Here is a 15,499-nt window from a genome sequence, read left to right on the forward strand (position 1 = left end):
TTTTAATAGGAGATGTATCATTTGTGCATCAAATATATATGTATTATCGAATATCTGACGTAGAAATAAGAAAATATCTCACTACACATGGGAATAAATTCGTTAAATCGAGGCCCACTTGTTAAATCACATATCGTGTGATAAATTCCGCAGTTTACAGAATCAAGAGACCGTTAAAAAAAAAGTCTGCAAGACAATGAATTCAGAGAGCCGGAAAGTTCCGCTAGAGAAACAAAGCTCTGGAAATAAAACGAAAATTCTGAACACCTATAGACTCAGGGAATTACGGAATCAAGTAAAAAAACTGAGAATTGCACACAAAATCAAGTGTTTTAGGTTAACAGTTTTATATTATTGAAAAAAAGCTCTTGAAATAAAAAAAAGCCGATAGGGGCAAAGAAATTAAGCATCTACAAATCCGTTACGGATTCAAGGGTGACGAATAATTTCTCGAGATTTTTCTCTCTATCGGAACGTGCACAATCCTGAAAGTTTATGGCATTTTGCGGCATTTATGTTCGTCACGTATTCATATTAACCGCTAAGAGAGTTCTCGTTACGAAGGCACAGATGCTGCCGGAAAATAAATCGACCACGCTTCTTGAGTCTCAATTTCTAATTATTGCAGACCATAATTAGTAGCGGACGTGTGCGGTTTATCATACCTAGTTCATCATTCAGCTGCGTGAACCTAATTACATCGCTCGGCACGCAGAATCTCCGAGGTCGCGTCGTATATAGTACATATCCATTAACCGCAATATAGCAACAAGCTTGCGATATCGCGTAATTAAACCATCGAAATAATTGAAGTTATTAAAGTAGCGGTTTTTCCTCAGCTTCTGCTAGCTTTCTCTGAACATTTTGGACTGCGTTCTGTCAACAAAAGTTTGTATCTTTTTCTCACAAGTCAATATAAAACTATTTCTTCATCATTATTTTTAATAAATAAGACATTTAGGACTAAAATAAAACTGAAACATAAGACATTTGCTATAACTGGAAAAAAAGAAGGAAGTGACCAATATGAACGCAATGATGTAGACATTATAGATAGATAAGGAAATCCTATTATTTTTTATCTATGTAAGTCTTAAATCTCATTATCCTCTCTCCACTATTAAGCTTATTAAGTTTTCCACCCGAAAATTGGGGCGAGCCTACACTTAATCGATTTTCCAAATGTCTGACGTCACTCATGACGTCTCTTGAAGAGAGAAAGGGAGATACTTGAAATTCGCTCTCATTCAACCGACGTGACGTCAACATTGTGATGTCCTCCGCTGTCGTTAACGTCAGTACCGAGAGTAAAATAATAACGAGACACGAGTGGATATTTATACTGGACGCCACGGGCGCGACATTTTCCGTAAAGTGGAATATTAATCGCAAATGTCAAATTCGAGTGTGAAAAGCGAAAAGCGCGATTGTGCGATTGAAAAACATTTGTTTTCAAAATAATAATAGGGCAGATTAAACACGCGATAAAAATAATAAATTATCTCCTCCGGTTAAGTCAATTTAAGTTTGCATTTGCGAAAACGAAATTAAAACTGCGATTAATCGCGATTAAGAATCAAAGATTTATCAATTTAAAATTTCTATGTGCGATTATCCACAGCGAAAGAGAAAATTCCTATGGCAGACCTAATGGCTATCTAATAATAACTGCAAATTGTATTTAATAAATTCTTACCAGATAATTTTATTTTATTATACTTACAATTAGTAATACGATTAAAAAAGCATAAGATTATTTGATAAAGTTTACTCAAATGAAAAATAAGATAGAAATGAGATGTTTAGTTAAAAATATCTATCTACATAAAATAATACACAATAACTTGCTAATCGTATAGGACAAAATATTTTCCAAATAATTGTTCAAAAGTGCTTTTATCTATGTAGCGTCTTTAGATTTGAATAAAAATAAACAATTTATCAATTTTATGGAATTAGAATCGTCGAATAAACGATTTTCGGATCTGAAATCCTAAATCCATAGTTTACTAAAATTGCAACCATTATGAAACTATCTATAGATCTAAAGATCAAAGATTCTATCTCAAGGATATGCAAATACAAAGGTCAATGGATTTTGAATTCATGAAGTCAAGTATCTGTGAATCCATGAATATATGAACAATTCGTGGTGACTAATTGTCTGAAATATACGCAGCAGCATTGAAATATATTAACTTAGAAGTAACTTGTAGAACTGCCTTAAACAGATACCATTATAAATCACATCATAAATCAATTATATTATATTTAATTAATTATATTAAATTAATGATATTCTCTCTCGCAAATACTACATTTTCTAAGTTTGTGTGTGAATAGGTACAATTTCACCAATCTAAAATTCTATTCCACGTGCTAAAATTCTACGAGATAACTTGAATGAATAAATTTTCAAGTAATTGAGAAGAAGAGAAGAAATTTTATTAAATGTACGAATTGTTTAGAAAACGTAATATCCCTAACATTATCTTATGCGTATTTAGTTATTTACATCTATGATATCCCTAATGTCACAACATTTTCAAACCGAACGGATAATTTTATCCGCGAACACAATAGAATTATGTTATCTTATTTATCAGTAATTATATTTTTGTTCTGTCATATTACTGGGCATCACGGTGATTGATACAAAGGAAAGAAATGTATAGCAACTGTAACGTGTGTGTGGCTAAGGTTCTCACATGGAGGAGGAAGGTTCTCTGACAGAGAGTAAGATATCATATTTTACATCAAAAATCCTCTCTAAACGTTTCTCTCGCGTGCCTCTCTTCTCCCCCCCCCCCCGTTCCCTCGTCTAATTCTTTCGTACGCTACTGTCCATCATCATCGATCACCGGAACACAGGCCATCAAATTGCTCGACGATTCACAGCGACGATCACGCGCGCCGTTTCGCAATTCGCCGACAATTTCCTGCCGTTCACCGAGCACGCAGTCGATTTGTCGCTTGTTTATATATACGCATTCGTCGAAACGCGCCAATCGATCGCCGACTTACCGATTTCCCAATGAGCTTCCGAATCGCCGACACAGGTGCTCCGATTGCAGGACTGCTCCGATCGTACTCGCGACGGTTTACACGCGGAACGATCACACGCGACGATCGTGCGGCCGCAAGGTGTTCCCCGGCATTTTCACGCGACGACTCTTCGGACGCGACCAAGGCGAGACCCTGCGTTGGGATGTCATCTCGGTTGATAAGGTAGCTTCTTCGACGCCTGCGCCGTTGTAATTAAGAGCGCAATGCCGTATCTATTGATGACTCGAACAAGCGAAAGAGCGAAAATTCTTGCTTCTTTCACGCAACGATATTAAACGCGTCTCTCGGAGGTATTCAGATTTTTTAATCCCTGACATTTATAATCTTTCAATTTTTGGATCTTTGCGAACCTCGGCTTCGAGCATCCTCGAACGTTTGCACGACTCAATTCCAAAATTCTCAAATTCTATTACGATTCCATAATATTATATTTTTCTATACTTTTTGTTTTATAAGGGTGCTTCAAAAATGATGATACTTACGTGGAAGTAACTTTTTGAAGAGACAGAACTGATGACACGAGATATCATGATAACACGATAAAGACAAATGTATTTAAGACAAAGGCAATTGTCTTTAAAAAGTCTTTATTTGTCTTTATTTGTTTCATCATTATCAACATATTCTTGGAATCTTCTCCAGGTGGTCTCCAGAGGCACTTCCATATACCTAGCTCTAAGTTACTTCCATTTAACATTTTTTTTTTGTTAAGCATTTTGTATACATGTATATGTGCATTCAATAGTAATTACAAATTTGTTGATAAATTTATATATAATCTTTAATTGTGTGACATTTTTAATTTCTCGATGTTTCAACCTTCGCGTCTTCGAGTTCGTCAAACATTTGCATCACTCGACTCTAAAATTTCTCGAATTGTTTCATAATATCCTTAATTCTTTTTTGCTCATAAAAAATAAGTCAAACATCCTTTTTCACAATATTTTTTGCAGTATTTGTCTAATTCCGAAATTAATCATTAAACGGAAATTTCGCAACGAAACTGATATTAATGATACGAGTTTGATGACACAACACCACGTTTTCATAACGCTGATGTTCGTGGACAACTTCGATGGTCGTACAGAAGCGGCCAATGATCATTCGCTGCGTACGCAGATTGCGCCGGCGTGTCAGCTGTTTCATTCAAAACCCACCATGACGATTCCGCGTTCCGCTCAATTTACAAACAGCAGAACGAGCAGAACGAAATATATGAAGTGTTTTGAGACATCTCATCGGTGTCAAAATTATATTTACAAATCCATTTTATATTACACCCTAGTTGTGGGACTCACACGTGATATTCTTATGCCTATGTTCCAATCGCTATAGATCGGAGCGATAATGACGTGGAATATCAATGACTGAAATCGGTCTACGACAATTTTTTAAAACTTTTGCGAGAATTATAAAAGAAAATTAAGAGAAAAGGATGTTACTCTTTAGAACGTGAGACTCCTTATTTTAATCGTTAGTACCTTAAAAATTAACAGCTTTGCGAGCTTTTTGAAGAAAAGCAACTATAAATTAAAAGACACTCTAAAATATATCTCTGAAATATATATATAACAGTCAAGAATTTACATGAATCGTAATTATGTTGCCAACAACAAGCTTGCACGTATCGTTCGCGTAAATGGGACAAAGATTTAGGGTAGGTAAGGGTGAAGGAGGAAGGGTGCATTCAAGCGGCGGACGCTCCTGCGCCCTTATTACTCTAGTTGTCTAGTTACGTCACTGGTTGTCTGGTCGTCATAGTGAAAATCCGCCAGTTACAGCGGGGTTGCAAGGGAACGCACGTCACGTTCTCGGTGTCGCCGGTGCGAGCGGCTTCTCCTCACAGAGGCAACGACAGTCCAGCAGAAAGAAAGAACAGGTGTCTCGAGAAAATATCCCGCGAACGATCATCGTTTTCCCCGGCGCGTAGACCGGTGCACGGAGCGGAGCCGAGCTGAGCTGAGCGCGGCGCAGCGCGTGGAGGGAGCACGTTCCTCATCGATCTTCTCGACGACGTAGGTAAATCCCGGGTGCGCCCTTATTCCCGCGACGCGTCGAAGCCGCGAAGGACCGGCGAGATTCAGAGAAGTAAAAGAAAAATACTCGAGGCTCTCTCGAAATGAGGTCGGAGCGTATAGAGAGCGTGGATTTCGAAGGATCCTCGAGTTAATTTCTGCGAGTGTTAAGGAAAGGCCGCAAGAGCGAATCCTATATCTCGTCGTCCTTATTCTCGCGATAGAGCATATTTTACGATATATCCCGGAGATGAATAACCGGCGAGATACGCACAGAATCCGAAATGAAGGAGGCAGGAGTATCGGGAACACAGGAAACTCGGAGGAAATGTTAATTTACTGTTACGGATATATATATGTATATATATATGTATATATATATATGTGTATATATATATATATATATATAATAAAAGTTCGAAGAATCGCTGTCAATAATAAGTCTCTTCGTTTCGATAAAGAAAATAACTTTTTTATCCAACGATTTCGGCGGTAGGTACTCGTGACCCCGTAGATAAAGTCTGACATTTACGTTCGTAAGACCTCCCACACTTCGATATACCGCTCTTAAAAAATCGATAGTGCCGACAAGGATAAGGAAAATCTATATAGAAGAATTCTGCATGTCGGTGTGAAATGTCATCGCGGTATTTGTACTAACACGAGGAAATTCTAATAACAGTGTTGTATTATAGTTTTCGTACTGAATTCCCAATTTAAATGGAAGCGCTCTCCTTAATGTACGCAAATTATCGCTATATATACCGATGAGTCGTAACTGCAAAAGAGTATGGATTCAAGTAATTTCCTCTGACTCATAAATTGTTCCCGTTCCGCGATATTTTTACTCGAAGCTGTCACGGCATTCTTCGGCGTAGTTCGCCTTTGTCATCACGAATAGACCTACATCGAAACTTTTAATTATTATGATAGAACAAAGGGCAAAGAAGTGCGCAATGGGGAATAATTTATTTTCGCCCTACAAAAAAAATTCACGAAAACGGGGCGTCGCTACCGGTGTCGCTCAATGACCGGGCGAACCGTCTACTAATCTACTTTCACGCGAGAAGACTATCTTGCTGTACGCCGCTGAAGGAAACTGGTAGCCGAGTCCCCAAGTTCTATTAATCTGAACGATAAGTGTAATCTGTCGTTACACTTATCGTTGAGATTAGGAGAAAATATGAGGAACAAAAGCTCAACGGATCGCCCTCGCTTTTCGTTTGGTGGAATTTCGTTCGACCGGAAGGATTAATTTACGCTCGTGTCTTATTTTTACTTTGCACACAGAGATCGCTCATCGCGGACAGTTAAGCTTCTCTCTCTCTCTCTCTCTCTCTCTCTCTTTCTCGATCGGACACAAGCGCCAGTTCATCGGCCGACATGCCTGCGTATCGATCCGCGGCTTTATACCGCGATATCGCTCGTTCTCCTTTAAGACTTACCGACCTCGCGGGTTGCACGAACCGGCCGCATGTCTAGCCGCATAAAAATTTTATTAATAGCAGTGCCTGCATTTTAATAAGACCGTATCGTTTCCTAACGTCTAGTAACACCTGGGAGTATTTTATAAAAGATGAAAAATGCGAGATACACCAAGTAACCGAACTCGCGCCTCTGAAGTCGAAATAGTTTTAATAAAATACGTTTTATACTTTTGACGTTCCTGTTATTAATGTCAATATTAATGTCATATTCTTGCATAATACACAACGCAAACGTGTAATTAGTTCTTCCACAATTAACAACCGTAATTAACGACTGTAATTAACGTGAAATTCGAGTGAAATTAACACTAAAATTATACCGTAATGTAATACGCGCGATAATCCCACCGTGATAATCGTATCACTTTCTTTTATGAATTACAGTTTTAAATATCTGTTATTTTCTATAGGATAATAAATAGAACGACATGATAAATGGAAACATTCTGTGATACGTTTTATATATTTATCGAACGATCTTTTCACATTCAAATACGTTCCACGTTCGAAACAACATTGTCACAAATCGCATTCCGATCACGATCCTCTACGTCTCCGTTTTTCTTCTTGGCAGTTTTAACAACGCAGACACTAATTAATACAGCACATTACGAGAATCCTTTAGAGACATTTTACAATTTCACGTTCCAACATGATTAAGCGAAAAATACGTATAATTACCGAAGACTATGGCATGGAGTGAACAAAAAAGCGCCTCCTCTGGTGATTCGCTGATGATATCGATCGTTTCGTAGGAATATTTTCCTTTCTAAAACGATAAGCCCTCGATAACACGATAGCTAATCGACAATCAAGAAACTCCAAACCCGAAATCAGAAGTCATGCTCGGTCACCCGAGACTATCTACCCACTTCCGGTGTGACCAATACCACATATATTTATCATCAGTATTGATTGCTGATTAAAATATTTATAGATCGGATGCCGCCATTGTGCACTCTCGTTAACTGCAACAAATTTTCCCGACGGAACGAGGTTCTCTTTGATGGACAGCGTACGTGTGGAATGGGATTTGTTATCAAACACGAGGCTTATCGAGCGAACCTCGAGTCGAATGACGCGAATCATCATGCCATGCACTTGGCGTATGTCGTCCGCGGTCTCGATAACGGAAATGCGAAGATGCGTAGCCGTCACGATAACGCGAATCGCAACGCGATCTTCACCCGCGCGATAACGCGGAATCTTTCCAGTCTGCTGATTAGTCCGACGACGTTGCGATCACCACCGTGCTGACCTTGGCACGATAATGACTCTTAGCGCAGCTTGACGCCTCGCTCTCGCTAAGATAACGAGAATGTTTGAATTATGATTAACCGACGCGCGCGCGGAAGTTGACTTATCCCCTGTCACCGCAGCTAACGACGAAATGAGACACGCATTACTTAGTCCTCGCATTTATCTTTAATCCGGCTTAATGCCATTTTACGTGTATTACGAAAACGACAAAAATGCGCGAAAGCGTTTGTTTTTGTTTATCCCATTTACATCGAGGAATATTCCAGTTGCGCTAATGGAAAAGACCACCCGCGAAGGACCTGTTTGCGTAAACTCCATTGCGACACGCGATGTAATTGGATTGTATAATCGCACGACAAAATGACGTGTTACTTTTATGCTCTTAAAATGCGTGATACTGACGTCAAACTGCCTGTATCCGAGGGGGTATCCCTCAGGGCAATGAGTTATCCGGAGACATCCAGTTCTTCAATTATCTAGACTCTAGAGACATAACTCTGAACAAAAATAACACTCGTCGCGGGGGGTCCTTCTTACATGAAACTGAAGAACATTCTTTGTGTAAGAAATAAAGCTAATTTAATTACATATAGTTAACTATACTTGGTTAACTGGACTATATAAATATGGTTAACTTGACTATATAACTTAATCAAACCTCATAATGTCTCCCTATAAATTATTTTTTATTATAAATATATGTTCTCATTTTGCTTCCTCGTTTGCTGTCCATCATTTAAATTCTTTTTATAATTCTTTTATATGTTTTCTATACTAAAATACTGATTTTTTAACAAATTAATGTTTATTCTTTTCATTCAAATTTTCTATTCTCAAGAAATAATAAAATTATTCAAGAGTAATTGTTACGCAATAAATAAATAAAAAATAAGTCGTTTTTATTATCTTATATATTGAGAATGGTTATATACAAAAATTTTATACATGACAGTAATGTAAATTAATTACTTGAGAAATTTTAGCAATCTTAGTCGAGATTAACAATTTGTGATAATAGAATTCTTGTGATTAGTGGGAAAGCTTAAAAAACATTAAAATAAGAGAAAAAATAAACGTGACTGAAATTCATATAGTTATTTAACCTTTAGACTTCAAAATTGATAACATCAGAATAAAATATCAGGTTCCGATTGCGATCTCGAGCACGTACTCTCAGGTAATTTACGCACAAAACAGATCTATACATTTATCTGATCACGCCGACTAGAAATAGATTTGAGAATACCTACATGGTTGATCTCCGCAACGTTCTATACTCATTCGACTATGTCTCTACCCTGTTTCCTGACATTCTTATTGCACGCAAAATAACCGTGGTTAACTCGACACACAGCATACTTTATCTCGGCTCGCCCGAAGAAATTGATAATAGCGCCTTTTTTGAGCCTTCTCTTTCTTTCTGTCTGTACAGTTGCTCTCTTCGTTGCGCGCAGTAACCTAATTATAGAATGGAATTGTTATCTAACGACTACACGAGTAACGGCGCTTACGCATTTACGTAATCTTACACTTCGCGTCGTCCGATAACTTTTTTTTCTTACCACCCCGCAAATATTAGTATACGCGAGCACGCAATAAAATCTAACGATCCTTCTCGCTTTCTCATTCTACTTCTGCGTCTCTCTATTTCCCTCTTCGTCAATCGCGTTATCGACCGCACGATGTTCGTGTATCGTTTTGCGTCAAACAGCATGACGAAGCTGATTGCATTTCTTGAGAAGTGCGCGACGATATCCGACAGAAATAGGGCGTTCGAGATTTCTAAGGGATAGAAATAAATGTACTAAATATAAAAGTCGAGAAAAGAAGCGAATTATCACTTTAATCGAGTTAATTACTAATTTAATAAATTGCTAATAAGAATAGATAAAAAAGATAGATAATAAATAAATTTATATATACATGTATATCTATATATAAACTGTATGGATATAACATTCCAGAATAATCACTATTACCGTAAATTCTAGACAGAATGGTTATCATATATATTTAAAAAATATTGTACATATGATAAGCGCATGCGTTTGTATTGATTCGCACAGGCTGAAATATTAATGAACGCGCGTGCTAAGAGATATAGTCCTTTAATGGATGATTAATAGCATATTTGCATGAAGCAAGTTAGTTATATTCTTACGAATATCGATAGAGATACCAACACGACTGAATTGTGATGTAATCAACATGAATTGATTAAACGACGTCTATTAATTGTTCGTTATCTTTGAGCAACTTGACAAAGATACGCGATTGAAATTTTTCATCATAAAATCTTCGCGTATTTCATACGATTAAATATTTGTGGTGTTAACAATTTACGCTTTCGGATAATAACATCCGATTCTAGGATTCTAATGTTTACACTAGGTGTTTAATAATAGACCGATTTGGCACTCACGATTTACACGTTCGGATAATACAATAACATCCAATTCTAGGACTTCAGTGCTTCTATACTAAATACTTTCTAATAGACGGATAGGATAGTCTACCTGCAGCTAGAATTATTTGTAGTCAAGCGAAATTTAATTCGACGCCATACACTTTCCCAGTCTTTAAAACATTAACATAATATGTTAAACATTAACGTAATATTTGGTAGAGCGTTATACATGATACAAGCATCTTTCAAGACGAAATGTTGTCAATGTTAAATTCATATAATATTTAATCGATGAATAAGATTTTATCTCCTGAAACGCACATCAGAACTTTCCTTTCTTCGATCGATCGAAACGCAAAATCTCTATTTTTCTATTATATAACTTGTAATAATACAAAGAATCGCGCTACGTAGTTAAAGTATTTGTGTTGTCTAATGTACTTTGTCCCCAAGTTTCTTGTGTGAAGCGCATTGCTTCAATGCATTAACCGTTGCCGGTGCAAAACTGTTATTTTTCAATCTATGTGGAGCTGTTACAAGCCACAATATTTCATTCTATTAAAATCTTCCACGTGCTCTCATGTACGTGCTGTAAATTTTTATGTCAAAATTAAAAAAGCATTTTTCTAGAATTTTCTGAGACTCTCCACAAATAATAACAACTTTCGACGCAACGTCATAAAACTTCTAATCCTAACGACATATTTTCTCGAAAGCATGTGCACTAAATGCGCTTATCGGACAGTGTACCAGTATATCCACGCTCACCGACACAAATCTCTTTTAAATTGATTAGAGATTCTTTTTATCGCACTTATCGCGTTGCATACGATAACAAGCCCAGATTGACACACGAGGAATTAGTAATACACTTGTCGAACGAGTGCGAAGAAATTCCAAGAGTGATATTTCGTTGGCCGTTGACAGAATTAAAAAACATAGAGGCAGCGGAGACGGTCGCGATTACGAGGGCAATAAGTGACGTTATTTCGCGCAGATGTGGGAATTAGTGAATGCAAATGAGGCCGGACGGAAGAAGATAGAGATAGAAGGAGAGTCGAAGACAGGGACTCGCAGATGGGCGTCTCGCAACGTGCCTCTTTTACACACATGACGCGATGGAATGTTAATGAGTGTAAAATAAAAAGAAATGTTGCCCTGTAAACTAAATTTTATTAACATTGTAATTCGGCAAAGCTCATATATTGCAAGCAACATTCTTACAATTGAGCAGAGATATTGTTGCTGCAATTGACGAGTACGAGATTTGCATTATTTTCAATTGTCAAATCCCGAGAGAGATTTTCGCTCGCGAAGAGATTCATCACTAAGATTAAAAATTTCCCGGCGTAGCTTCAGAAGTTTTTGTCTGCAGAAGATATCAGGGAAAGTTAGAAATATTTTCTTCTGGCAATGAAATGAGATAAATTATTACGTATCACCTTGTATAGATGAACAATTAACAATGTTACACCGTAATAATGTAAAGTACCGAAACAACGTAGTTTGCACAAGAAACCTTGAGACAAAGTGCACTAGACGTGTCACAAATTGCTTCTCAACTCTAAGTTGGTCTGGTAAAAGCTTCGTCTATTGTTAGTCCTGATGGAGTTTGACGGTAAGTATCGAAGTTCTTTAACGAAACAAATGCTAAACTAATCTATTATGCACGCTAAATCATAATGCAGACAAAAGTTTTGAAACAATTTTTAAGTGAATAAATGTACCGTATTTACCAAAGTCGATAAGACGCAGAGACAGACCTCAAATAATCCTTATTTACCTTTTATTTTTACAAAATGTAACACCTGCCAAATGTTAGCTATCATTTACTGAACATCGTTATTTATTTTTTTATTACGTATATTTCTTTTTATATCACTGTGATAAAGATTATACTGTATATCAACATTTATGACATCTGGGATATACTCAGAATATTCCGAAGTTTTATTAGAGACAATTACACGTATATTCTCGATTATTCATGCTTGATGGATTATCTAATATTTATTTACCCGTTAATTAAAATGTCGAATAAGATATTTAACGGAAATTTTTGTACGTAATAAGGCGGGAATAAGGTGGAATCCTTTTAATTATTCAATCATCATTTTACTATTAAATTCATAGTGTCAAATCATGCTCAGTTTGAGTCATTTTTAACCATTCCTTTAGGTCGCTACCATTCCTATTATACTCTAGATATATGTCGTTAATTTAACTAAAGCAATGTTAGTTTAACTAAACCAATGGAGTTAAAATAATACTGTTTTGTGTTAAAATAATAAATTTCGACACACATGGTAGTTAAAAATAACAAAATGTTATTTACCTCAAGATGTTGCTTTAAAATTCATTCTTTAATATTTAACAGTTTTGCATTAATACTACCGTATTATTATCACGGTTAATAAAGAGCGTACCGTGTATCATAACAAAAATATTATATTACGTTAGAACCTGAAATAGAATTAAAGTGCTATGTGTCACGCTTCTTCGGCAGGATAAACAAAAAGACGACAGTTTAAAATAAACTGGCGCGTTTGTTTCAAAGTAATTTATCGCGGAACTTGAAAATAAAGCGTTCGGAATTTTAATAACCGTTTCGGAATTCGGAGGCGGGATTCTGTAACTCTTTAACTACAGCTTTTTCGCCATATATAACACTTGCACAACGATACCGAAACTGTCGTTAAGAAGTTACAGAATATCCCGCTGTACAAGTGACATAATGTCAACCGAACAATGTATGACTCCGAGACAATCGGCTCAAGAGAGGGGCGCGGTGCGGAACTTCATTAACATGAAAATAACCGTGCGTTTAAACGTCGCGCATTTAAATCAACATAATTCGAAAACGAGAAACGAGGCCTCGAACTCGAGCCTCGTCTCAAGACGACGTGTCCCGCGACACGTACGCTCCAAAAGGGTTTGTCTCGGAACTCGGAGCGGAATCGCGACGCGAGGTGAAGAGCGAACGAATGTATTAATTAATCGCATGCAATGCGCCGTTCTTGTCGCATGCTTCGCGTAAGGATCAATCGTTACAAAGTGCCGCTTGAAATTGCGCGGAATATATCCGCGGCGAAGCAACAAACACTTTGGGATACAATCTAGAGAAAAAAAAGGAGAGAAAAAAAGGAGATGTTTTGAATGAACGGCCTCAAGACGTCGCAGAAGCGTACTCCGGAGCGATTTGCATCGAAACTCGTCGGCGCGCGGCGTGCCAAGAGACGGAGGCGCTCCGGAGTCCGCAGCGAGACCGGTGACGCGCCGGAACGCGGGGCGGGAGGAGGATCAGGAGGGACGAGCGCCGCATTGGCACAGAGGGAGTGAGCGCCGGAGGAAGGGGCAGGTGGGGAGAGGCGTCGCGACCCACGAGAGAACGAGAGAGGGAGAGCCAGCCCGGTCTAGGGACTGGGAAGAGAAGAGAAAGGGAGGGAAAAGAAGGGAAGGGGGACTAGGGGGAGCTTTTTCGGTTTTTAACGACAACCGAGCGCCGCCGCCGCCGCCGACGTCTCAGCGGTCTCAGTCCTCAGTGCCCGTCCGACTCGCGATTCGTATGTACGTTCGGTTCTCGTTTTATTTCTTCTTCTCTCTCTCGCGCGCGCGTTTGCCGATTTAATCGAAGCTGAACGGTCTGAGAGGAGGCAGAGAAGTCGTTATTCAGGACTCAGAACGCCCTTCTCCCTCCGCCAGACAGCGCTCGCAGTGGTCCTCAGGATCGGGACGTGGTGCGGTTCGTACGATTGCCCTTAAAGCCGATTGACCGAGGGTTGAACTAATAACTCCGGTGTGAATCGTATTGTCACAGTGCCGAAATCGCGGTGAATATTCTGCGGAACTTCTGGCGAGACGTGTTTTTCACTCGAGTGAGAAAATAACTCTATGTAACGATCCAATTGATAATAGACGATAACTGACTCGAATTAACGACAATTGATAATCGTACAAGAGTTTCTATCCTCACGGTAGTGCTGATTGGCGATAAGGAAGACGCACGCACTCTCGGAGCGACCTGCCTGTCGACCTGGTGCACCTAATTCCTATCGGTAAGAGGGGACTACGCGCCACGTCGACTGAAGCGAGGCAGGAAATGCAAACCCACGCGCGCCGGCTCGCGATAAATCTCTCGCATATCGAGCTTTCCTGTCAAGGAAGTCCGATTAAAATCCGAGAAAAAGATATCAGATTTTATTTAAAAAATCTATTACATCGAGATGTAATTGAAATTTATCAAGAATGACTCACAACGAATTCGCCATATGAATAGACGCTCGAGGTCTGCTGGGATCTCAGAATCCGAGATTTCTTTATTTATTTCTAAGAGATATATATCAGAGAACAAGGTGGAAATATATAATGAAAATTCCATAAATAAAAATTCCAAATATGTGATTTTAATTTCTTTCCTAGAAAACTATAAAAATATTGAGATAATGTAATTTATTTGTATTTATATTATCAAAATACAGTATTAAAATACACAACTTCAAATCAAAACGCAAAATTTATAAATCAAGAATTTAATGAATATCTCTTAGACATTCTTGTTGTTAAGGGTAATATTTAACGTTCTTAAAAATTGTTTTCATTTAAAACTTTTTGCAACATATCTTAAGTAGAGGATCTCGAAATTAATTTGCGTTTAAGTATATACTTTAATTTGCCGCTGAGAAAATCCTAGAAAGTAAAAAAAATATTGGAGAAAGAAATTATGCATTTGAAGATAAAGAAAAAGCATAAGTTCGAATTTGCTTATGATAAAATCAATATATATTTTTCGTAGACACCCTGTATGCAGGCACACGTTGTTCACCAAGTGTCCAATGCTCCTATATAAGTAAACCCAGTCCTGACATATAACGTTCCTTCACATGTGTAGTCCTTTTCTTCTTTTTCGTTCTTCCTCTCTCTTTTGCGCCGCTTTGGCGAGAAACGGGTCTCGAAACACGAATGAACAGGTTAAAATACGGACATGTGGACGGACATGTATTTTAATGCATTTTAAGCCGCCACGTTTTCACTACCGTGACGGAATGCGCGTGCGAGAGAAAGAGAGAGGGGGAAAGACAAAAAGAGTAATCAATATTTAATATCTTTTTAAAAAATAAATTAAAATAAATATAATAGTTATTTTTTCTAAATATGCGTAGCAATCTCTAAACATGACTAAAGAGAATCGCTTACATAGCAAGCGATTGAATTACTTTTAAATAACACACTCATATGTAATACTAAATCAGCAGAAATTCTATTTT

At 37.8% G+C, this 15,499-nt stretch overlaps 2 protein-coding genes across 4 annotated transcripts in view; one reads left to right on the forward strand and one right to left on the reverse strand.

The window, feature by feature from the left end:
- Window positions 1-3,196, reverse strand: part of Rdgb (retinal degeneration B) — a 35,053-nt gene extending 31,857 nt beyond the window's left edge. The window contains exon 1 of the mRNA XM_071701829.1: window positions 3,025-3,196. The gene's annotated coding sequence lies outside the window, so the exon portion shown is untranslated. The remainder of the gene's footprint in view (window positions 1-3,024) is intronic.
- A 1,642-nt stretch (window positions 3,197-4,838) lies between these two features.
- Window positions 4,839-15,499, forward strand: part of LOC139770115 (uncharacterized) — a 34,380-nt gene continuing 23,719 nt past the window's right edge. The window contains exon 1 of one of the 3 annotated variants that reach the window (XM_071701847.1): window positions 4,839-5,085. The gene's annotated coding sequence lies outside the window, so the exon portion shown is untranslated. Of the gene's footprint in view, window positions 5,086-13,759; window positions 14,291-15,499 lie in introns of those variants that run through there. The other 2 variants (XM_071701846.1, XM_071701845.1) reach the window with 2 other exon arrangements.

Source organism: Temnothorax nylanderi, unplaced genomic scaffold (genome assembly GCF_030848795.1).
Source record: "Temnothorax nylanderi isolate EJ_2023f unplaced genomic scaffold, tnyl_v1.0 TNYL_tig0027_pilon, whole genome shotgun sequence".
In the NCBI taxonomy this organism is placed as follows: Eukaryota; Metazoa; Arthropoda; class Insecta; order Hymenoptera; family Formicidae; genus Temnothorax; species Temnothorax nylanderi.